This window comes from Macaca thibetana, chromosome 6, assembly GCF_024542745.1.
Source record: "Macaca thibetana thibetana isolate TM-01 chromosome 6, ASM2454274v1, whole genome shotgun sequence".
Lineage (NCBI taxonomy): Eukaryota > Metazoa > Chordata > Mammalia > Primates > Cercopithecidae > Macaca > Macaca thibetana.
The window spans coordinates 16,997,198-17,023,825 of NC_065583.1; the positions used below are offsets into that span (position 1 = coordinate 16,997,198).

General features: G+C 36.2%; 1 long non-coding RNA gene across 1 annotated transcript in view; it reads right to left on the minus strand.

The window, feature by feature from the left end:
• Positions 1–26,628, minus strand: part of LOC126955946 (uncharacterized) — a 695,860-nt gene that overhangs the window by 262,416 nt on the left and 406,816 nt on the right. Inside the window, exon 2 of the long non-coding RNA XR_007726200.1 lies at positions 18,423–18,465. This is a non-coding gene — a long non-coding RNA (uncharacterized LOC126955946). The remainder of the gene's footprint in view (positions 1–18,422; positions 18,466–26,628) is intronic.

Below are 26,628 nucleotides of genomic sequence, written 5' to 3' on the forward strand. Positions count from 1 at the left end.
CTCCCTATATTCTGCTATGCTATTGTAAGTAAAACTGTAATGCACAGGAACAAAAACAATTTTTACTGAGGAAAAATTCTGCTAAAGATCCTACTAACCTGACTTCCTCACTTGAATTGTAACAGTAACAGAAAGAAGAAAAGTGGTTACCCTGTTCAGATATCCTTTTAGTTTAATGATTGGATGGATTATTTAGAAATGAATTTTATCATAATGCAATTCATTTGAATAACAGAAGTACATAACAAGACACTGCATTTAATTTATCATGGTATTTATTTAAGCATAATTATTTAGAAATTAATAATAAGCAATGGGTTTTGGATGTAACTTTTCAATTCCATAAACATTGGCAGTCCTTATGCAGGTCTTTCTAAGGAATGTTTCTGGCTGATCTATCAGGACCAAATATCTTTGTAGCATCTTCTTTGTTCTATTCTGTTACTCTGGGTATCATCATCATTTATTCTAGTCTGTGTTGAGATGTTACTTCCATGCATTTGATTTAAATTATTAATTGCATAAATATCTATCTGCAACTATAATTTGTCAAAACAGACTTTTAGGTAATTTTTAATCAATGGTTTTAAACATTTTTCTAACACTTTCTAATAAATGTCTATCTCAGCTAATTATTACCACTTAGAATTTTTTTCTTTTATGGTGGCTAAGGCATTCTAAGTCTTTTCTTTCTCTCTCCTTTCTATCTCTCTCTCCCACTTGTGTGTTTGAACCTTTGCTTCAATTGCTTTGTTTCAGTTGCTTCAGTGATGTGACTTTATATCAGCCACAAAATTTTACTGAAAGAACCTTTTCCTCCTGGACAAGGACAGTGCCTATCTTAAGTAAAAAAAAAAAAAAAAATCACTTGATATCCAGTTATTTTCCATTTATTACCTAGAGCATTTTTCTTGGTTGAAAGTTACATAAATTTTATTTTCATTTAAGTGCCATAAGATTTATATGTTAACAAAGTCTTGTATTTAAGATGCACTAGATGATTATATGTTGACAGTTAAAAAAATGTTGACTGATAAAAAGAAAGGACATCATTCATTTTCCCCTCTTGGTTTCCTAAGAAAAAATTGTGGCATTCCACATAAGTCCTATTATAAGTGTGCTAAGTTTAGAACTCTCTATTAGCTGAAATAAGAGTTTCTAGGCTGATGATCAGTAATTCAGTAAATTACTAAATTTAATTGAATGCATGTGTCAACACCTAATTAAGGTCATCAACTCAACAAGAATTATGCTACCATCTTCATTGTGTTATTAACAACCTCTCAAAGAGCTGCTCTTCAGTCTAAAGGTTCTGCACTGAATCCATTCTTTGAATACAGTTCCTAATCCAAGATTAATTTATTCGAACTTTACTTTTTGTAAAACCTATTGACTTCATACAGGCTTTGGTGGGACTATAGGAACTCAGCGTCTCTGCAAAACTGAACTGGAATAGGACTGAGTTTTAATATAAGAACAATTTATGAGGACATGTGAACAATCAGCTTCTTTATTTGTATTTTGGTTTACCAACTTGTTTAATGAAACTATTTTCTCCTGAAAATCAATCTGCCACAAGGTTTTATTATATATCTGTTATATACAGCACAGTATATTACATAAATATTTTAAGTTTTAATGGCCTATTTTTTGAGGAATTTTCAATATCACTAAAATATTTAAATATCTCTAAGGGATATAATAATATCTGTAATATTTAAGTATCTCAATGGGATATGATAATTTTATTTGATCAAGTTCTTATTTGCTATAGTAAGAAAAATAGAAGTGTTTATGAAGGCTGAGGTAATGATTCATAGAGGTAGAATTTGAAATTATAAGGTAGGTAAGCACCACTGTATAAAGGGAATAAGAGCAAATAGGAACTGGTCACAAAAATTAAGATATCAGGACCACATCATCAGGGACCAGTCAGGAGACTACCCTTATAAAACACAGGGTATATGCTGGAAACTTATATGGCATCTTAGAGAGATGAATAATATAGGAGATTAAAGTCCGTACTGGTATTTTTTTTTTTTTTTTTTTTTTTAAAGACAGCATCTTATTCTGTTACCCAGGCTGGAGTACAGTGAGGTGATCTCAGTTCACTGCAACCACCATCTCCTTGGCTCAGGCAATCCTCCCACCTCAGCCTCCTGAGTAGCAGGGACTACAGACTTGTGCCACCACACCCAACTAATTTTTTGTACTTTTTGTAGAGAGAGGTCTATTTTGTCCAGGCTGGGCTCCAACTACTGGGCTCACGCAATCTGCCCACCTCAAGCTCCCAAACTGCTGGGATTACAGGTGTGAGCCACCACACCCCAGCCGTATACAGGTATTTTAAAACGTTACTTTACAGGTAGTAGATGTGTAGAAATAAAGGCTATGTCAAACATTATATATACTTGGAAGTTTCTTCTGAAAGTTGATAGTCTAGTTATCAATCATTCCTATCACCACTGCTCTTCTAAAGTTAATAATAATGTTATTAACTAGGAAGAATTTAAAGAGAAAATAATAATAAAAAGTTTAAACTTTAGGTAAAAACCATAGTTACACAGAAAAAAATAAAAATAAAAAAGAAAAGAAAAACCAAGGTAGGCAAAGAGGGAGCAGATAAATAGAGAAACACCAGATGCTAGGGTTTCATGCAAACAAGGTGGGGCAATATGTTTCTTCTCTTTGTTTTTTTCTTGAATGAGAATGCACATGTATGACTTTCTCACCACTGTAATTTTTTCCCGTAGTTCTTAATAGACAAGCTAACCTACAATTACCAAAGAATGAATAGAATAGCTCTTGAGATTGCAGGGCACTGAAAGCACATTTCTACTTACCGGGAGGTGATTAGTTGGTAGAATGTGTTTGAAAGGCTGCAAATCCCATACAATAAATATCAATCATCTCATTCAGGGGTTGTTTTTCATCACTGACCAAAAACACAGTCAATTCATTAAATCATCTTTCAAGTTTTAGAATTGTGCTAGGGGAGTTATTGGGGAAGTTTTCATAATGTCACCTCCCATGGATTGGTAGAGACACAAAACTTGTGGTCAAATACAATTGAATGAAGTCTCTCGGAAACATTTAGTATCAAACAGCAATCTCTTGATACAAAATAATTTGGTTTGGAGAGTCAAAGCTATATTAAAGAAGCATTTTTTAAGTTTATGATGCAAGGAGCACTGACACAGATGTAAACATACACAAAAATAAAACAGTTCCTTCAGTCAAGCTCACCATTTAGTAAGAATAATAAATAGGAAATATTAAGACAATACCACTGATACACTATGGTAAGTGGTAAAACATTCTGAAAAGATAGAGGGAAAAGTCACTGTTTGGGAAGGTGAGAAAAGGCAAAAGGCAAGTTTAGAATTGAGTTGAATCTTAAACAGGAAGAGTTTGGGGGCTATGGGGTTTGTTTATTATGTATTTGTATGTTTTTCTGACTGAAAAGGAGAAGTTCATGCTAGGCAAAGAGAACACGTGCTAAGTTAATGGCAAAGTGAAGTCATTTTATGTTTTAGCAACACCAACTTGCTCTATGAGACTGAAATTTAGACACTCAAAAAAGTGGCTAATGTGAAGACTGCAGTACTTCAAACAGTCACCATCAACTCTGAAAATCCAGAGTTTCAAAAAACTACACGTGTCCTGCTATTTAGGCCCCTGTTTGGATATTATAATTCCATTGAGCTCTTCTCTGAAAGTAAGCTCCTACCTTCATCTTCAGTCCTATCACATCACCTTATTTTACTTTTTTTTTTTTTTTTTTTTTTTTTGAGACGTAGTCTCGCTCTGTCGCCCAGGCTGGAGTGCAGTGGCGCGGTCTCGGCTCACTGCAAGCTCCACCTCTCGGGTTCACGCCATTCTCCTGCCTCAGCCTCCCAAGTAGCTGGGACTACAGGCGCCCGCCACCAAGCCTGGCTTTTTTTTTTTTTTTTTTGTATTTTTAGTAGAGACAGTGTTTCCCCGTGTTAGCCAGGATGGCCTCTATCTCCTGATCTTGTGATCCGCCCGCCTCAGCCTCCCAAAGTGCCAGGATTACAGGCGTGAGCCACCGTGCCTGGCCACCTTATTTTTCTTTTCTCCTATTTTTCTTTGACCACAAAACTTATGATTGCTTCGCCTTATTTTACTTTTATCTCATTTTCTTTGACCACAGAACTTACGACTGCCTACTATTTTTTTTTGTGTGTCCTTATGTATTGTTTGTGGTTTTTGTCCTAAGAACGTAATTTCCCTAAGAGCAGAGGCCACATCATTGTACTCTGGAATATTCTGAAGGATAACCTAGACATGTATTTTATATGTATATAAGAGCAACTGATGGACACACAAAATTTTGGTCATCATATATTCATCCACATTTAGGACAGTGACTGATTTTAAAGTAAGCAAATAAGTAATACTAAAATCAACGATAAAAGCTTAACTAATGAAAGAAATAATGATTCCCTAAAGATTGCAGTCTCATTCACCAGGGTCTAATTTTCAATAAAAATTTATACTTAGGTTACTTACTCAAAAATAATAAAAAGAATAAAACTCAAAAACTAATGCATTTATTTTCAAGACTAACAGAAAGTTAACAGTGACAGCAAAAAAGATTTGATGCTGAAAGCTTAAATTCCAAATTCTCTTTTCAAGTTTCTAGAAAATTGGGTATTCACTAATTTCTAAATGGATCAAATAACTTTTCTTTATGAGGATAAATAACATTCAGTTCTTTTCCTATCACCCCTAATCTCCAGTAATATAAATCACATAATTATCAACATTAGGCTACCAGAAAACTAGCAGTTCCTTTAGTATCTACCTTTACAATTCTATAATTGTCTTTCAAGACTCATTCTGCAAAAAGATTTTTTCCCCCATTGTTATAAATAAAGACATTTATTTATAACATAAATAAAGACATTTCCCCCTTTAAAAATGTCTGCAAATTCTTTGACATTTCATCAAGAAAAAGTAGAGTCCATGTTACCTCTCGCCCCTGAATACCAGTGGGCTTGTGATTTGCTTGTGACTAAAAAGATTAGGTGCAAGTGACATTGTGTCATTTCTGAGGCTAGGTCATAAAATTCAATGTAGCTTCTGTCTTACTCACTAGAACACTGAATTGTCATATAAGGAAGCCATGCTCTTTGGAAGCCCAAGACACATGAAGAAACTACATGCAGATCTACCATCCAAAGTCCAAGTTTAGTTTAAATTTGACAGCTGGAATGCATTGCTCAATGGTTTGGGAAGATACTTACAGGTGATACTGGTCACTCACCCTCAAATGCTGAGTTTCTTCAGCTGAGACCCTATCACTGAACAGAGAAAATCTATTTCTGCTGTGACCTTTCCACATTCTTAACCTGCAGAATTAGTGAGTGTAACATAATTGCTGTTCTAACCCACTGAATACTGGAGTGATTATTATGCAGTAATAGTAATTACTATGGAAAGATTACAGATATGCTGTATCAGCATGAACAAATATTCATATAAGCATGGAGTGAAAAATAGATAATCCTTCAAGAGAGACCTCTAACACAAAAGCCTATTATCAAATAACCAATCACTCATTGTTAAAAAGGACACCACTTAGCCAGCAAGAAGATTACCATTCAGAAATTCTAAACAATATTTAGAATATTGTAAGTAAGAATATTGTAAGGAGAAAGTATTATAGTATTCTATCATGCCAAGTAATCTTTTTTTTTTTTTTTTTTTTTTTTTTTTTTTTTTTTGAGACGGAGCCTGGTTCTGTCGCCCAGGCTGGAGTGCAGTGGCCCGTGATCTGGGCTCACTGCAAGCTCCGCCTCCCGGGTTCGCGTCATTCTCCTGCCTCAGCCTCCCGAGTAGCTGGGACTATAGGTGCCCGCCACCACGCCCGGCTAATTTGTTTTAATTTTTTGTATTTTTAGTAGAGACGGGGTTTCACCGCGATAGCCAGGATGGTCTCAATCTCCTGACCTCATGATTAGCCCGCCTCGGCCTGCCAAAGTGCTGGGATTACAGGCGTGAGCCACGGCGCCCGGCTGGCCAAGTACTCTATTTAGAAGCTGAAAGTATTTTAGGACTTCAGCAAAACCAGATTTGTGTTTTCTACGTGTACTAAACTGGTAATTGTGAACTGGTATCGCTGTCACTCTTTTAAGGCTTTACGTCTAAGTATTTCTGCCTTTAAAACATGCCTCTATGTGTGGGAAAGGGCTGTTTAAAACAAACAAGCAATCCAATGAAAATAACAACAGAAGGTAACCTCTTTTTCATCAGAACTCTTTCAGCCTAAAGAATGTGTTTCTGCCAATCTGTATCGCTGGTTGACTTCCTTAGACCAAGTTATTTGAGCAAAGGTTTCTGGATCTCAATAAAAAGATCACTACAATTTTTGGTTATAATAATTTCACTCATGAAAGGTAAAACTTAGCCCAAGGGTGGTCCCTAAAAAGATAGGTAAGTTTAAGTGCAGGTTCCACATAGTAGTCAAGAAAAAAAAAAAAACAAAAAACAAACCACCTGCTCAGCCAGGCATAGTGGCTCACGCCTGTAATCCCAGCACTTTGGGAGGCCAAGGCAGATGGATCACCTGAGGTCGGGAGTTAAAGACCAGCCTGACCAACATGGAAAAACCCCGTCTCTACTAAAAATACAAAATTAGCCAGGCATGGTGGTGCATGTCTGTAATTCTAGCTACTCAGGAGGCTGAGGCAGGAGAATCACTTGAACCTGGGAGGCAGAGGTTGCCGTGAGCCGAGATCCGGCCATTGCACTCCAGCCTGGGCAACAAGAGTGAAACTCTATCTCAAAAAAAAAAAAAAAAAAATTACCTGCTAAACTTAGTATATAGTTCGTTGTTCTACATGATATTCCAAGTTTGCCAACAAATCAAAATCTTCTTTTCTCTAACAGAAAGCAAAAATTGCCAGATTTCAATGATTATTTTGTGTTAGCATGCCATTCCCAAACATTTATAGATAATAGTTTCAACATCATATAACCTCAGTATTATTTTGTCTTCAGTAACTTCTATTTGGATTTTCTCATCTAAATGTGAAAACATATCATCTTTCATGAGCATTGTATGTATTTAAACAACTAGGTTGTAAATTCTACACAATACATTTAAGGGGGCATTGGCAATTCCATAGTGCTGACGAACAGAAATACAGTATGAATCCCAAGCAAGAGTTGCAGAAAGAATTTTAAAATTTTTAGCCACACTTCAAAAAGGAAAAAAGAAATAGGTGAAATTAATTTCAAAATATACCTAATCTAACCTAATATGTCAAAATATAATTTCAAGCTATAATTTAGAAAATTAAATATTTTAATATTGTGTTATACTAAGCTTTTGAAAGACAGTGTTTGTGTTACACTTACAGCATATCTCAATGTCATCTAGACTTGTTTCCTTCGTGTGTGTGTGTGTACACTTAAGGGGTTCAAGTGCAATTTAAGGGGTTTAAATGAATGTGTTACATGAATATATCACATAGTGGTAAAGCCTGGAATTTTAGTGTAACTGTCACCTGAACAACGCTCGTTGTACCCATTAAGTAATTTTTTCAGGCCTCGCCTCCCTCCTTGCCTTCTCACTCTTCCTAGTATTCAATGTCTTCTATTCCACACTCGATGTTTATGTGTACACATTATTTAGCTGCTGCTTATCAATAAGAACCTGCAGTATTTGGCTTTCTGTTTTTGAGTTATTTCACTTAAGATAATGGCCTCCTGTTTCACCCATGCTGTTGCAAAAGATGTGATTGCATTCTTTTTTATGGCTGAGTAGTATTTCATTGTACATATTTACCACATTTCCTTTATCCCATCACCCACTGAGGGCCACTTAGGTTGATTCCATCTATGTTTGCTATTGTAAATAGTACTGAGAGAAACATACTAGTGCAGATTTTTTTTTAATACAATGATTTCTTCTCCTTTGGGTGGATACCCAGGAGGCGGATTGCTGGATCAAATGGTTGCTCTATTTTTAATTGTCTGAGAAATCTCCATACTGTTTTGCATAGAGGTCATACTAATTTACACTCCTACCAACAACATATAAGTGTTCTTTTGGTCTACTTTCTCACCAACATCTGTTTTTTGGGTTTTATTTTGTCTTGTTTACTTTTTAGTAATAGCCATTCTGACTAGCATGAGATAGTGTCTCATTGTGGTTTTATTTATTTTTTTTTTTTTTATTTTTTTTTTTTTTTGAGACGGAGTCTCGCTCTGCCGCCCAGGCTGGAGTGCAGTGGCCGGATCTCAGCTCACTGCAGGCTCCGCCTCCCGGGTTCACGCAATTCTCCTGCCTCAGCCTCCCCAGTAGCTGGGACTACAGGCGCCCGCCACCTCGCCTGGCTAGTTTTTTGTATTTTTTAGTAGAGACGGGGTTTCACCGTGTTAGCCAGGATGGTCTCGATCTCCTGACCTCGTGATCCACCCGCCTCGGCCTCCCAAAGTGCTGGGATTACAGGCTTGAGCCACCGCGCCCGGCCTCATTGTGGTTTTAATTTGTGTTTCTCTAATGATCAGTGAAGTTGAACTTTTCTTTTTCATATGTTTGTTGGTCATTTGTAGGTCTTCTTTAGACAAATGTCTGTTCATGTGCTTTTGACCACTTTTTATGGGGTTATTTATTTATTTTTGTTGGTGCTGGGTTGCTTGAGTTCCTTGCACATTCTGGATATTAGTCCCTCGTGGGATGCATAACTTGCGAATATTTTTTTCTCATTCTGTAAGTTGTCTGTTCACTCTGTTGATTATTTCTTTTGCTGTACAGAAACTTTTTAATGTAAGTCTCATTTGTCTATGTTTGTTAAAGCGCACATGTGACTAGTGTCAACCACGGTGAATGGTGCAACTACAGAAGATCATCTACTGTGGAGCAAATCTCAGGATTGGGGCATTTTGATCTGCTTCATTTTTCCCCTTTATAGTGAGGCTCTAATTCTTTCAAATACTTCAAATAATAAGTAAACTTATTTGAATTTGATTCTTTTAGGAAAATTTTAAAATGATCTGTTATTTGAAATAACCTTTCATTTCTTCCATTTAGTTTTTATAACAAATGTCTGTATGCTACTCAAAATCAACGTGCAGATTTAATCAGTTTACCAAAATTTGAGAAATGACTCTAACAAATTAATGATTCTTTTGGCTTATTTATTAGTTACTTAAAGAAAGCTTTTGTGACCACCCTCTCTGTCTCCACCTACATCCCATTAGTCACTCCATCATGAAATCCTGCTTAATTTTTTTTTCATAATTCATAAACCTATTTGAAAATGTGTTATTACCTAAATCAGTTTATCTGTTTATTGTTTATCTCTGTAAATATAATACAGACTCTCTGAGAGCACATAGATTTCTTTCGTAAGCACTAATGTGCTGTTCATTTTCTAGAAGAAGACCTACCACGTTGGAGGTGCTCAAAAATATTTATTAATTAAATTAATAAATATCTTCATTGCATTATAAAAATATAGACACTCTTCAATCTAATTTATACCAAGAAAATCAGTTGAAATATCGTTTAGAAAGTTTCATCTGAGAGTCACTGTCTTCTCAGACTTTGTCAAGAAAGGAATGCAATTTTTATTGTGGCTCATATGGTAGAATGTCCATCTCTTTAATAGTAAGAAATTCAGAAATGAAGAACTTCATGTTTGTGCCTCTAGGATAAGAGAAAAGCTTATTCCTTTCCAAATATCATCTACATCTGGCTAATACAAAGCTATTAATTCAACATACAAACATGTTTCTTTCTTATTATTGAAAAAGCCTCTCAAATTTAATTAAAGTCAATAAAGAAATTAAAAGCTTAATGAGAGCAAGAATCCTCTGAGTGTGTTCATGCTGTTATCAGACTGTGATGTTGTAAAAGATAAGATTATGATTTTACTGCCTGGGCAACCAAGAATAGGGAAAGGATGAGGAGAAGAATTTTGAAAAGTCTCCTGGTAAGGAAAATCTCAGAGTGGCAAACTGTGGTGCTTAATGAAGTCGACGGAGAAATTCAATACCAAACGGCTGGCTTGTGAGCATCACTACCTATTATTTGAAGCTAAGACTGACAAATAATTTGAGAGGTGTTTAAACAAGATTCCTACTCAATCTGAAACTTGATGGGAACCTCTGGAAGTATGTCTACTATCTTTTCCCAAGTGATCTCTCAATGATTGGAATTGGGCAGGGTTAGATCATAAGTAATATTTATTGTTATTTCACTAAAAAAAAAGAAAAGAAAAGAAAAGAAAAAAAAAAAAAAACAGCCAGGCGCGGTGGTTCATGCCTGTAATCCCAGCACTTTGGGGAGGCCGAGGCGGGCGGATCATGAGGTCAGGAGTTTGAGACCAGCCTGACCAACATAGTGAAATCCCGTCTCTACTAAAAATACAAAAATGAGCCAGGTGTGGTGGCACGCGCCTGTAATCCCAGCTACTCAGGAGGCTGAGGCAGGAGAATCACTTGAACCCAGGAGGCAGAGGTTGCAGTGAGCCAAGACCACGCCCATTGCACTCCAGCCTGGGTGACCGAGTGAGACTCCACCCCCCCCAAAAAACAAGAATAATAATAAATAATAAAGAATATTTCCTGAACTAGAAAGTCAGGACAAACTTCCAGTCTTTTGCATTTAGAGTAAGATTCCCCCGTCCCCCTACCCGTCCCATTAAGTATTGAAAGCTTAAGCAATAGTGGTCAAGAGAGAGACATGTGGGTGTAAGACTCAACTAATTCTGGCCTCCACATCTCCTTCAGAAGGAGTGAAGAGGCTCCCCTAGACACTCACATTCTCTCACCACTTCTACCTCCATGATACCACTATGCCTACATCCTTTTTTCTGGTCTATTTCAAATCCCCATAAGAAGTCACTGACTTTATCTCTCATTTTCCTCATTTTTACCTGCTTAGGCTGCACATCGCTGTTTAGTCCCCATTTGCAAGTCTTCCCAGTTCCTGAAACTCCTCCGCTGTGCTCTGTGGAACTTGCCATGCAGCATCCTCAAACTTTAATGTTCCCTTCATCATCCTGCTCAAAGAACCCTGGGGACAGTGAGGACAGTGTTTTCCCAGGGGAGCATCGTGTGTTTTCTCTCTCTTTTTCTCTGAGGACAGTGCTTTCCCAGGGGAGCATCATGTGTTTTCTCTCTCTTTCTCACACTATGGGCCTGGTAGTGGATTCTGTGTCCTCCTTATGCTTCATCTCCAGTTCCAGACTCTTCCCTATGTCTCCTCTTGACAATGCTCTAGTGAAGACATAACCAGCCCAGACCAGCCCTTGCTGCAACCAGCTACTGTGCCCCAAGTAACTCCTCCTCATTTCTTAAAGAGTTTGCTTCCTGTGTCACTGTTACTCTCTCCAAGATAACTCCAGTCTTAAATATTGGTGATATCAATTTATACAAAGATGATCCTCCCAAATTTCTCTCTTCCCACTACTATGGAATCTTCTTCAATGATGCTTTCCACCACCATCTCTCAGACACAATTCCCATGGTCATGCACGTTACAATGACCTCTCCATATTTACAGCTTCAAGCATCCCACTTTCTCATCACTTGTAGAATTCTCTCTTTACGTCTTACTTGCTTCAGGACCTCAACACCAACAGTTCTTTCTACACATACAATCCCACCAGCTCTTCTATTCATTTTCTCACCCTCATTTTATACTTGCTCAATTTAAATTCCACAGTTAATCATATAATCACACACTTGGATACTCCCTCAGCTCTCTTGTCTCTTAATTCATCATATTCACTAGACAAAACCATAAATCTTGTGAAATGCAATTTTCCACCAACTGTACACTTGGACCCATGCAGCTGAATATGGTGAGGGAAAAAATTTAAAAATAAAAATATGATGACTACTCTCATATTAAATGCTTGGACAGGAACATATCACTTGATATCTTAATATGGCCTGGTGCTTGTGTTAAGTTTACTACCCTTACAGACAACTGTATGATGCTTTTCCTCTCTTCAAACCTTCAATATCTCTCAATTTCACACGCAGTTGACAACCTCATTTCTCTTTTCATGAGAAAATCAAATGAACTAGAATGGTGCTCTTACAATTTCTACTCTTCTACAAACTTCTGCACCTCAATTATATAAATAAAATGCATCTTATTTCATTTATCCCAGTGACATTTCATTGTCTTCCATCCCAATTATATAAATGAAATGTCCACAGTTCCATCAACAGTCATCACACTGGAACTAGAGATCCCATGATTTCTTACCTAGTGAGGGATGTCATTCTCCCTTATCATCAGATTTATCCTCTCCACCAGATTACTGCCATTCCCAACTGCCACTCCCCCAACAACTGCTACTTCCTTTATTTCCTCTCCTTTATAGAAAAAATACTTTGAAACAACCTTGTCGTGCACACTGCTTTCAATTTTCCTCTTCTTATTCTCTTGTAAGTCCGCTTTCATCCCCACAAATGACAGTTCTCTGGACTCATATTACCCAACCCAAGGGCAGCAGGTGAGACAGTTGGCCACTTTCTCTTTCTTAAAGCATTTTCTTCATTTAATGCTCAAGTTATTTTTCTACCTCAGTGACCCTCATTGGAGTATCCCAGTCTTCATTTCTTACATCTCCTCATTTCTATTTCTGATCTGTTCCCTTGGTGACTTCACCTAGCTTCATGACTTTAAAACTCAATTCAGGTATCCAACTGCTGAGAAAACATCTCCACTTGGATGTTTAATTGGCATCTCAAAGTTAACACATGCAAAGCTGATTTCTGGTCTTCCTACCAAACATACTTCATCTGTGTCTTCCAAATTTCAGTGAAGATTGCTCTACTCTTTTGGTTGTTAATATCAGAAAACTTGGAGTCATTCTTAACTCCTTTATCTTATGTCCCTCATCTAATTCATAAGCTAATCATGTGGGGTTAAACTTCAAATTGTATCCAGATTCTGACCACTTTCCACCAATTGCACTGTCACTGTCCTGCTCCAAATTCTAGATAACTTTATTGCTTCCAGACTGGTCCTTATTTCAACCTGTGCATTCGCTCTTCAGTGTATTCTCAACAAAACAGCCAACGTAATTCCACTAAAATTAAAGCAATGCTTTATAATCTCTATACTTAAAACTCTCTACTATTTCCCCATTTCATTCAGACTAACTTACTGAGCACTCCAAGTCCCATATGAGGTAAGTTCAAATATTGAAACTGACCCAACAGTCTCATAGATAATTTTTTGAATGAACATAGAAATTGACCTTTTTGGTCTTAAAGCTTGAACTTTACGTTTGTTTTATCTAGTTTCTTCCTCAGGAAATGACCTTCAGGCATCTGAAAAAAAAGTATCAATGAACTGAAACTCACCAGCTTACCACATCCAGAAAATGAAATGTTGGACCCCTCATTTATCATGACTGCTTCCTTGCCTTTCCCTAGTTCCTGTTTTTTGTTTTGTTTTTGCTTTTTTACACATTTGTTACATTTCTTCCTTGCTATATAAATGCCTAGTTTTAGTCAGTCTAGGAGATGGATTTGAGAATGATCTCCCATCGCTTTGACTTAGCACCTGATTACAGCTTCTTCCTTGGCAATACTCATTGTCTTAGTCATTGGCTTTCTGTAGCAGCAAGTAGCAGGACCTAGACCAAACCCCTGGTGTTTCAGTAACATTAGTACTATTGTACAGACTACGAAGTAAAAATTAAACAATGACAATAAAAAGGTTACTGGCTGGTAAGTGGTTGTAATAAGATTCAGTCTTAGGGGTCCTGGCTTAAGAGTCCATATTTTCAGCCATTATGATTCACTGACAAAAGCAGTTTACCTAAATTAAGCAATAAAACTCTAAATCATTTCCATGTCTGGTTCTGTTGCTTATCTCAAGACCTCGTCCCCTGTAAGCCTTCCCTTTGCCTATTCCTCCAGTCATACTAGCCCATTACTATTCCTTGAACTGTTCAGTCAGACTAAAATCCAAACACTTCCCTCACCTGCATCAAACTTTCCTTGTTTCTCTGTTTACATCCACTTGGCACTTCAAGTTTTCTGTTCTTCCAGTTGCTGATTTCTTGGTATATATGCCATCTTCTTCCTGCTATGACAACTATTCTCATTGTTCATTTAGTAAATGACTTCAAAGTGGTGGGGTGGCCAGTGCTGTCCAGCAAGGCTCTGGCTCCACAAAGTCAGGGATTCAAACAATTCATTTCTAAGATAGACAGATTGAGATTTTCCAGTCTTTCAGAGTCCTAGCTCCTTTCCATCTGAGAGTCTTTGCATTTGCTATTCCTTCTGCCTGGAATATTCTAGTTCCTGGGATGTTTTTGCATTGCTGGCTCCAGTTCAGCATTCATGTCTCTGCTCATATATCACCCCTTGGGAAGACTTCTCTGGCCACTCTACCTAACGTAGCCACCATCACTGTTCCGTTAACCACTCTATCCTATCACTATTTCACTTTCTTCACAGCAAAATATTTCACAATTTTTAATTTATTTACCTGTGCATGGATTACCTTCCCCCACTGGACTATGAGCTCTATTAGCAAGGACTTCGTCTCTTTGATTTCCACTACTTAGATCAGAGTCTTCACAAAGAAAGTGATAGATGAATATTTCTTAAATGTATGAAAAAAATTCTTATTTTTTTCTGACTTGACTCCAATAAGTTTAAAAATAGCAAGCAGTATGGAAACTTCTGAATTTTATCTAAATTTCAGAATTTGGTAGAGAGATATTTAACTTTTTTCTACTATAATTGGTATGTGTATACATTATGGTCTATTTCCAATTTATCTTTGGATATAAATAAGACATGTACAATTTTAGCAATTCTTACAAGTACTCAACACATATAGTCTTTTCTTTTAGTCTCCTAGTCTTAGCCATCAACAGCATGGAACTTCTATGATAGAGCAGTATTTTATGGCTGGTGGATATATATACATACATACAGTTATATATATATATACACACACACACACACATAAATACATGTACACACACAGCTCTTTGTGTATGTATATATGTATTTAATTATTCTTTTGGTTTATTTAGAATACTCTCTTGCCTGGCTAGGCACGGTGGCTCACGCCTATAATCCCAGAACTTTGGGAGGCCGAGGTGGGCAAATTACCTAAGGTCAAGAGTTCAAGACCAGCCTGGCCAAATGGCGAAACCCCATCCCTACTAAAAGTACAAAAATTAGCTGGGCATGGTGGTGGGTGCCTGTCATCCCACCTACTCAGGAGATTGAGGCAGGAGAATCGCTTGAACCCAGGAGGCGGAGGTTGCAGTGTCTGAGATCTCTCCATTGCACTCCAGCCTGGGTGACAAGAGTGAGACTCCGTCTCAAAACAAAACAAAACAAAACAAAAAACCCACTCTCTTTCCCTATAGTTATTTGGCAGAATGCTGTTTTCCTTAGAGTTCAAGGTTAGATGAGTAGAGGCAAGTTGCCAGGCCAGCAGATATACCTCGTGAGAGAAATGTAGCTTATTAATAAGTGCTGTAAAACACACCCTAACACTTTGTCATGTCATGCCGTAGCAAATTAGAAGAGTGTCCTTAGTTCTTAAGGGAAATATTGCAGCTCTGATCCTTTGCAAGTTGATCTGTGAATATAAACCTGGTACTTACTGCCTGCAATATGTATCAGTGGCAAAATAAGCCAACAGTTAATGCTTAGCACATAAAATTTTTGAGTAAAAATTCAAAGGAAGGTATGAATGTAGTCCTTATAAGAGGAAAAAAATATTGCAGAGGAAGAGAGCATAATGAGGATAGTGGACATTTCTTAGGTAAATAAGATGAGGCTATCAATTTCAGAGATATGCCAGCCATAATGAAAATAATGATAGTAAGGAATGCTTATATACATCAATTAAAAAGTTACTTAACTTCCTTCTTAAGTTTTCTTCTTGTTTCAATTCAATTACTCTTGTGATTGAGGGCCCCCAGTGAATAATATTTAAAAACATTTTTGTTTTTCTAATTTAAACAATATATAATGGTACTTTTCATTTCCCAGAGAAATGAAAACTTAAGTTCATACAAAAAAAATCTGTACATAGATGTTCAGTTTTATGAATGGAGCACTTGTATTTATAATAACCAAGGATCGATACAACTTAGATGTTTTTATTTATTTATTTTGAGACAGAGTCTTGCTCTGTTGCCCAGGCTGGAGTGCAGTGGCGTGATCTTGGCTCACTGCAATCTCTGCCTCCCAGGTTCAAGTAATTCTCCTTAATCAGCCTCCTGAGTAGCTGGGATTACAGGCACGCACCACCACGCCTGGCTAATTTTTAGTATTTTTAGTACATGTATTTTTGCCATGTTGCTCAGGCTGGTCTCAAACTTCTGAGCTCAGGCAATCTGCCCTCCTCAGCCTCCCAAAGTGCTGGGATTACAGGTATGAGCCACCACACCTGACCAACCTAGATGTCTTTAAATGGGTAAATGGTTAAACTAACTGAGGTCCATCTATACCAAAAAATACTAGTCAGCAACAAAAATTAATGAACTATTTATACAATGACTATTGGTATAGATCATCAAGGAATTATATTGAGTGAAAAGTCAATCTTGTTCATGAACATACCGAATGATTCCATTTATATAATTTTCTTGAAATGACAGTATGTTAGAAATGAAGAACAGATTAGTAATTACTAGTAGTTAAGGGGAATAGGATCATGGATATGGCTATGAAAGAACCTATGAAAGAAGTGATGAAAATGTTCTTTATATTAAGTGTATCAATGTCAATAGCCTGGTTTTCATTTTGTAGCATAAATTTCCAGTATGTTACATTGGGAGAAACCAGGTAAAAGGCACCTGGAGTTTCTCTGTATTAGTTTCTTACAACTGCATGTGAATCAATAATAATCTCAAAATAAAAAGTTTAATAAAAAATAATGTAATTCCTAAAATACAGGTAATATGATCTCCAGTTAAGAGTATGAAAACCTAAGAACTGACTCTTTTAAAAATTAAAATTTATATTTTTCTTTACCTTTGCCCAGCCAGACTTGATGTTTCTGATTATATATTTATATGACAAACGTTTATTCAAAACTGTTAATAAACACCTAAATAATTAAAACTAGGTCATATTGAATTGTGAAAAATTTACTCCTTTTGTTAGAGATATCAAATGCACATGACTAAGCTGGAAGTAGAGAATCAATTATCCAGCCTCATATCCAGAAAGTGTCATTTTTTGAAAATGGAAAATCTGTGTTTGAATATTCTTTCTGGCCTCTGTATCAGTTTTCTGTTCATTTTTTCTTCACATCATTTTAACAATCTGAATTTTAGGATATTTGCTCTAAAAAAAAGGTTTAGCATTTGAAATTGCTAAATAAGAATTCAAGTTCCAGCATCTTCTTAATAATTACATAATTTGGAGCAAGTAATTTTTCTGCTCTGAATCTGTTTCCTTATCTGCAAAACGAAGCTGATATCTACCTCTTAGGTTTACTGTGGGAATAAATGGAAATGTTGCCAGTGAAGCAACCTGATTTAGTGGCTGGTACATCATAGGTGATCATTTCATTGATCCTTAATGCAGCCATTTAACCAATGTCTATGGGCCAGCCATTTGCCAATAAGCAAGCATCTGGCTCCCCTAGATGTTACCTTCTAGTGGGAAAGATAGGCAACAAAGGTATCAATACAAAATAAATATTTTGTATGATGACAAATATTTTAATAATATGTGTTCTAAAAAGTAAAACAGGTTAATAGGGGGAAAAAGAGTGCTTATAGAAGATGACCAATCTGGCTGGGCATGGTGGCTCACATCTGTAATCCCAGCACTTTGGGAGGCCGAGGTGAGTGGATCATGTGAGGTCAGGAATTTGAGACCAGCCGGCCAACACAGTAAAATCCCATCTCTACTAAAAATACAAAAATTAGCCAGGCGTAGTGGCTCAGGTCTGCAGTCCCAGCTACTTAGGAGGCTGAGACACAAGAATAACTTGAACTCAGGAGGCAGAAGTTGCAGTTAGCCAAGATCACACCACTGCACTCCAGCCTGGGCAACAGAATGAGACTCGGTCTCAAAAAAAAAAAAAAAAAAAAAAAAAAAAAAAAAAGATGAGCAGTCCACTTTGGTAGAGAAGTCAGGGGAACTTCCAGAGTTCGGAGGTCTCTTCCTTTAATTCTTTACATTATTTTTCACTTGCCCATTGAAGGGCACCATTATTACTTAAAGAACTAACATTCAAATCTCAGTGAAAATAAATAGCAGATAGTGACTCCATTTCAGTATCTGTAATTCGATATATCACATAAATAGAATAGGGATGCATATTTTTCTCAGCTCTGTGTATATTGGAAATTGTATTTGAAAATAAAGATATCATGCAATAAAACTATGTGATCATTTTTATAAAATGTTATTTTATTAAACATTCTTACCATAAGAAGTTCTTCTTAGATAAGTTCCCAAAAGATGATTTCCCTGGTGGGGGCGAAAAAAAAAAAACATGAAAATTAGAAATAATGAACATTACATCATATGCTATTTAAGAAGTTTCATTGTTCAAATTTAGGTTCTTCCCTTTTCTTGAACTTAATGTATTTATTCAAATAAGACTACTGTCATTATATAGTCAAAATACTTCTATATTTATTGTAAGACTGCTGTTCTATTACCAAGTAAAAAAAGCATTCTGTAGAACGCGAAAATTGCCAGTGGTGGTTTTCTACTTCTTTTTTTTTTTTTTTTTTTTTTTTTTTTTTTTGAGACGGAGTTTCATTCTTTTTGCCCAGGCTGGAGTGCAGTGGCACGATCTCAGCTCACCGCAACCTCTGTCTCCTGGGTTCATGCCTCAGCCTCCCCAGTAGCTGGGATTACAGGCATGCACCACCATGCCTGGCTAATTTTGTATTTTTAGTAGAAACGGGGTTTCTCCATGTTGGTCAGGCTGGTCTTGAACTCCCGACCTCAGGTGATCCACCCGCCTCGGCCTCCCAAATTGCTCGGATTACAGGAGTGAGCCACTGCGCCCGGCCAGGTTTTCTACTTCTAATATAAATCATTTAACTTTATTGGCCTCAGTTTTCTCACTTATAAAATCACAAAATTTACTTGAAGTGAAATATATCCAATCTAAAATTCTAATTATGTTTAAGGCTAGGACAATGTAATTTTAGTTAGTGTTTTAAAAATTGCATCTATGTTAATTTTGCAGTGCCAACTAAATACACACACATAGAACATCAAGTTGTATTTCGTGTATCTTATGTTTAAATTGAAATGTGAAGCTACTGAGTAATTTGCAACTATTTATTTTTAATCAAGGGAAGAACATATTTTTCTTATGTTTTAGTATTCTGAGCACTGGAAGCCCGAAATGAAACTGAAGAAAAAAACTTCTATTTTTCCCTGAGTGATTTAAATGCCTTTAAAAGAATCTTTTGCTCATAGAAAATATTTATTTCTTCACCATTATTTTTTTCAATTCCTACTATGTTTTTTCCACCAGCATACTTTAATTTAAATTTGGACTATGAACTTAGAATTGAGCAAAAGCAATAGATTTCCAAAATCAGAAAGCTGCTGGGAATCACTTTCAATAAGAGAAGAAAAACAAATGAATTACAGCCAGCATTAGGCTCCGGAATTGAAATTACAAGCACTCTGAGGAGTATTTATAGTATGTGGTCCAAGGATCCTGCTGCTCAGGTCCATTAACATTGTAGATCCTGCTGAATTATGAAAATGTTCCTAAGAACTAACGTTTTTACAAAAAGATGCCAAAACCAAATTTCCGAAATACTCCCTTGATAAATAAAAAGTTATATAAAACTCAGTATTCATATTGTAGTTTTAAGAAAACTTTAAGATGTGCAGATATATTTTACATGTTAAAAGCAGTGAAATGTCTGGTTGAAAATGAATGGACAGAGTAACTGAAAACTCCATTAAATAGACCTGATTTTAAATTCCATCACCGATAGAAAATGACTTCGATATTCCCAAAGTAATAAAAGTCCAGGATCTTTGGTGCAGCTCAAGAATGCAGACTGGGGAAGGTAAAAGTTATAGGAAGGGTGATTTCATTTTAATGAAAAGGGGAAAATGCTTCATGAGATAGGTTCCAGTGACTAAAAACATTTAAACAGAGGTTAGATGGCCTCCCTTTAGGCTATTATATAAAAAGTGTCTGGACTAGAGGATCTCTATGTTTATTTCCTGCACCTAAGATTGCATAATTGTGTGTTTCAATGACCTTTGTAGTGACCCTGCAATGAAATCTGAGATGCAGAACAAGTCTGTGTTAATGTACTTTAAATATCAAGTCTAGAACTTTCTTTCTTTCCCTTTTCTCAGTAATTCCTGAGGATCCTATAGGTTTAGCTAAAAATTATCAGACCTATAGGATACTCAGGAATTAATTTATTAGACCTTCTCCAGGAATTTTCCTGCCCCAGCCCTCACCCCAAGGGTGAGTTAGGTGTGTGTTTCTATAGCACATTGTATTCACTCCCATAGCATGGTTTTGCATATGGTATTATAACTGTTTATTTCCCTTAATAGACTATAGGTCTCTATAGGCAATAGTTGTGATTACAATGACAATGTATATTTAAAAAATTAGTTGTATGCAAGTACCAGTTGCAGAATGTTAATATAATCGTATTCTGGGGATACAAAATGATTTTTTGAGACAAATTTTGAACGTGCTGGATGATTCAGAGGTTAAGCAAGTATATTTACTTAAGGACACAGCAGAGCCATGAAAGTGTTTCATATTCTATAAATAATGATTATTAAAAAGGTAAGTAGATGTAGAATTTCTTAACACTATTTCATCTTGGTCTTATTTTTTATGGAGCATCTTCTAAGACTAGAGTTTGTTTTTTCTTTCCCAATTTCCTCTAGTGAATTGGTTATTATAGTGAATTATATCATTCACCATCTCACTAGACAGTATCTGGCACTGAGCAGGAATGTAAGAAAAACTAATTGTATTCATCAGTTACTAAAATCTAAACTAATTGGCTTTCATGTTCCCTGATAAATGCTACCATATCTATCTCAAATTATTATTTAAATTAAAGAAGTATTTGGGTCATCTTCTTTGTTTTGATTGCAGAAATCCCTTCTGTGATATAGTTGGCTATTTAACTTCTATGAGAATGAGTTATGGCTATAGACATCATATATCTACATGAGCTAGTGTGTTTCACTGTAAGATAACCATTGATTTAAGCAAATTTTTTTCACTGAATTTATAGCTGAATGCCTCTAACTTTTGTTCCTTTTTGAACAACCAAAACAAGTTTGTGCCTTATTCAACATGATACTTAATAGACATTGTGTTTAGGTTTATCTCCTTTGAGCTAAACATCTTAGTTTCCTTATTCTTCCTGCCATGGTTTCCAGATTTCCAAATTGACAGGAATCTTGTTATAAAATTATAATTGATTCTGCTATCTTCTTCCGAAGCCCACTTTAAGGTAAGGTAAGGCAGAATCTCAATATTTTATAAAGATGCCACTGCTGAATCCTGTGTTATTTATTCTACTCATATTGCTTCTTTTTGCCAGAATGTTTGTTCTTCTTCCCTCCTCCTCATTATCTGCCCTTTAGGAAAAAGCTCGCCCCCATTTCATGTTCAACCACATTTGCTGTCATTTTTCCTCTCCTGCTCTCAGAAAAATCAGTTAAGACTCATTGTCTATCGTGACTATTCAGTCTCCCAATTTTCTGTATTATTAACTGATGTTTCATGTATACTTTTCTTTATTATTAGTAAATAAAGTTAATAATGACTAATTTCTTATAACTAAGAAGTTATAAGAATCATGAGAGCAAGTACTTTACTTTTTTTTTTCTAGACACTCTGTCAAATACACAACTGATTAACCAGTTGCCTGAAAATGTTGATAGACATATATGCAGATTTATATGGCCATAGCTCTTATGTCCCTCCTTGCTCCTTGATATTTAGAAAGCTAAGGTGCAGGGCACTGGGGCAGATGGAGGCAATTGGTATATAGCTTGTTTTCTGACCTTCCAAGCTTTTATTTTCAATGGGAGTGGAAGAGAGGAATGGCATCCTGGAAGTCTAAAAATGACATTTCCTAGAATTTCTTGACTCGTTTTCATAATTAGTTCTACAAATGAAAGCCAATGTGAGGAGGCACAGGCAGGAGGCATTCTGTATTCAACTCTCAACTTAGCAGAAAGGCAATTACCAGGAAAGCATATGCTCCAGCATTTTCAGGTCCCAACAGCAGTGGTTAAGGCAGCCTCATTTCAGAAGCAGTGCACTCTATAACAACAGATGCTGATGAAGTTGTGGAGAAAAGGGAATGCTTTTACACTGTTGGTGGGAGTGCAAATTAGTTCAACCACTGTGGAAGACAGTATGACAATTCCTCAAAAATGTACAGGCAGAAATACCATTTGACCCAGTAATCCCATTACTGGACATATACCCAAAGGAATATAAATCGTTCTGATATATAGATACATGCACACATATGTTTATTGCAGCACTATTCACAACAGCAAAGACATGGAATCATCCTAAATGCCCCTCAATGATCGACTAATAAGGAAAATGTAGTACATATACACCATGGAATACTATGCAGCCATAAAACAGAATGAGATCATGTCCTTTGCAGGGACATGGATGGAGTTGGAGGCCTTTATCCTCAGCAAACTAATGGAGGAACAGAAAACCAAACACTGCGTTTTCTCAGTTATAAGTGGGAGCTGAATAATGAGAACATGTGGAAACATGGGGGGAACAACATACACTGGGGCCTGTTGGAGGGTGAGGAGTGGAAGAGGGAGAGCATCAGGAAGAATAGCTAAATATTAAGCCCAGCTAAAAATTAAGCTGGGCTTAATATTTAGGTGATGGGATGATCTTTGCAGCAAACCACCATGGCACACATTTACCTGTGTAACAAACCTGAGTGTCCTGCATATGTACCCCTGAACTTAAAACAAAAGTTCAAAAAAAAAATGAAGCAATGTACCACAGCAGCTTAGTGAGGAATGCACCCCAGCACACAGGCAGGGACACTGTCCTGGTCTGGCATAACAACTGCTCTTCCCCTTTCCTGCCCATCTATCACTTTTGTAAACATTTATCTGCATTAATATCCTCTCTCTGAGGATATCCAAATTTCTAGTAAAACATATGAAAAGACATCAAGAAAACACAAATTACGATCATAATGAAATACCACTAAGTAATCACCAGAGAGGCCAATGAGAAAGACGGGACTATCAGGTGCAGGGGAGGATGTTGAGCAACTGAAGTTCTGAAACAGAGCTGGAAGCCATGGAAAACTGGTACAGCCTTTGGGAACCGATTTGGCTGTTTCTACTGAATGTGAACACACAAAATCTCTATGATCCAAGAATTCAATTTTTAAGTATATTTTTATCAGAAATGTGTTCCAATGTTTACCAAAAAATCATGTAATATAATAAAACACTACTAATTTATAATAGCTAAAACCTAAATATCACTCAAATCTCCATCAATAGGATAAATTCAGGTATTTCACATAATGATTACTGTACCACAATAGTAGTCACTGTCTACAAATACAGGTAACAATAGGAATGAATTACACAAACAAACACTGTTGAGCTAAAGTCAGACAGAAGTGAACATGCTGTATTATGCAATTTTTATATAAAATAATATAAAAAAGTATTCTACGCTTTAAGATATTAGGATAATGGACTAACTTTGGGGAAAATTAAAAGAGGGTTTACTGGGGTACTGGTGATGATTTCTTGATCTGGGTGCTAGTTACACTGGCATAATCAATAATCAGTTAATGAAAATTTATCAAATTGTACTCCTACATGTGCAGTTTTGTACACATATTTTACTTCAATAGAAAGCTTTTAAAAATGTTCTTGGCCTACCTGAGACCAGGATATACTAGTGACTTTGTTGTAGTGCATAGCTGGGGTAATTTTTGCCTGGAAAATTGAAAGTAAGTGTTCTAAGCATCTTTTCTTGACCATTAAAATAAACAAGAAAAGCAAGCCTGAATCCCTAGAACATATTGACTATTAAAAAATTAACTAAACAAGGCACGGTGGCTCATGCCTGTAATCACAGCACTTTGGGAGGCCGAGGAGGGTGGATCATGAGGTCAGGAGTTCGAGACCAGCCTGGCCAACATAGTGAAACCCCGTCTCTACTAAAATACAAAAATTACCTGGGCATGGTGGTGGGCACCTATAATCCCAGCTACTTGAGAGGCTAAGACAGGAGAATTGTTTGAACCTGGGAGGCGGAGGTTGCAGTGAGCCAAGATTGTGCCACTGCACTCTAGTCTGGAAGACACAGCGAGACTTCATCTCAAAAAAAAAAAAAAAAAAAATTAATTGTTTGAAAAACCTAGGATAGCTTCTGTATTCTTGACTCCATGCACAGGGATATAGCTTTATTTGTTTCCCAAGTTTGTATGTGCAATTCTTTTTAAAAAATATTTCACAGTGACTTTAATCATTATTTATGTAAAGTAATTGAAAATTCCAGAAAATACATGTTAAAAATTTCTGCCAAAATCTCATGAAGTATTCCAAATAAATAAAAATTTCAGGTTTTAAAAACTTATAATAAATGCCAGTGGCATTTCCACATATATTTTAAATGCTTCACTGTTTCTTCCATATCATATTTAAAGGTTTTCATTATAATTTTTGTGAAACCTCTGGAGGAGCCTTATACAAGAATAATTATTTTTTTGTTTCCAGAAAAGGAATGGGAATTATTAAATAAAGCAGAACTTGAAGGGAGATAATTTTTTATTCATCTTTCATAATTGAATAAAATTCAGTGACTTGTTTTTTTTTTTAATATACAGAAGTGCACTGCCTAATTATAATTGCTGCCATATTTCTTTGTGGGAATCTTATTTTATGAAGACAAGAATATAGAAACAATATATAATGAAACTTTGCTGGGCAATTATACCAGGCAATGACCCAACTAGTCAATTGCCCAGACATTTTTAGTAAGCATTGCAACAGAATAGGAACAATTATCATTTTAAGTAACCAAACTGAAAAAGAGATCTTATATAAAGTGCAGGATGTGCTGACCCCTGGAAAGTAGAAGGAAACACAATATCCAGATGAAGTAATAATAGCAGGTTCAAGCTTTGTACAGAATTCACAGTTTGCATGGCCAAAAGAAAAGATCTAATTTTATTCCTGAATTTACCAAACAGCAAAAGAGAACTTTTATACACTGAGTTCTTTAAATTTTATGATTTACCATGTTTAACATCTTTAAGTAATCTTTTCAATAACTGTAGGTTGTTCATGTATATTTTGAGCATTGTGAAATTTGAAAAAATTCTACTGACTTTATCCATGACAGACACCTTGTTTTGCCATGAAATGCTGGTTCACAATTTCCCCCTAAAATTCCAATGGAATTTCATGTTATATGGGAGACTTCTGATGCTGAATTTCTTTTGCGCTTTTCAGTAACTCTATATTCTCTCTAAAAAATTACAGAATTTCCCTCTTTTCTCTGTATAATAAAAAAGACCCAGCTATGTTAGTTTATGTATTTTCCCATTAATTTTACCTGCAGTGCAGCATATATCCTTCTTGAATTTTCTTTTGTTTATGTAAACTTATGAGTAAATAATTGTATAAGTTATAGAAAACATGTAAATAGGGAATGGGTTCTTTTTGTTCTATTTAGAAAACTGGATTAACTCTGTATTCCTCCTTGTCAATATTCCGTCTTTATAAATTTAAGAACAGTAAACATATTAATATAACATTACTCCTCGCATCATTTCTTAAATTTACTTTTGTATCAGTATCCCAAATGATTTTATTATTTCAGGCATCTCCTTTCTTAAATTTATTGTCTGCTTCAAGGTTTTTCAACCTTGGCAACATCAACATTTGGGACTGAGTATTTCTTTGTTGTGGGAATTTTCTTTTACATTATAATAAGTTTAGAAGCACCCCTAAACTCTACCTAGTAGATAACATTGGCTCTGTGACCCCTAATCTCTCATGACAACCAATGCTATCTCTAGAAATGGCCAATTGGCCCCTGAGAGATAAAAGCACCCCCTTTTAGAACTATTAATCTACGTTGCTGCTAGAGTTCCTATATCTGTCTGTTTTGCTTTGCTATAAACGAATACCTAAAGCTGGGTAATTTATAAAGAAACATTGTTTATTTGGTTCACAGTTCTGCAGGCCGAGGCACCAGCATCTGCCTGGCTTCTGGTGAGCCTCAAGAAACTTACAATCATGGTGGAAGGTGAAGCAGGAGCAGGCATGTCATGTGGCGAGACAGGGAGCAAGAGAGAGAGGGGAGGAAGAGCCAGGCTCCTTTTATAGCCAGCTCTCATGTGAAATAAGAGAGTGGGAACTCACTCATTACCATGGGGTGAGCATCAACCCATTCATGAAGGATCTGATCCCATGACCCAAACACCTTCCACCAGGCCCCACCTCCAACACTGGGGATCCAACACTGGGGATCAACATGAGATTTGGAGAGGACAAAGATCCAAACTATATCATTTATCTTTCTAAAATACTCATTAGATTATGTTATTATTCTGCTGTTTGAATAACTTATTTTGGTGGTTTTCT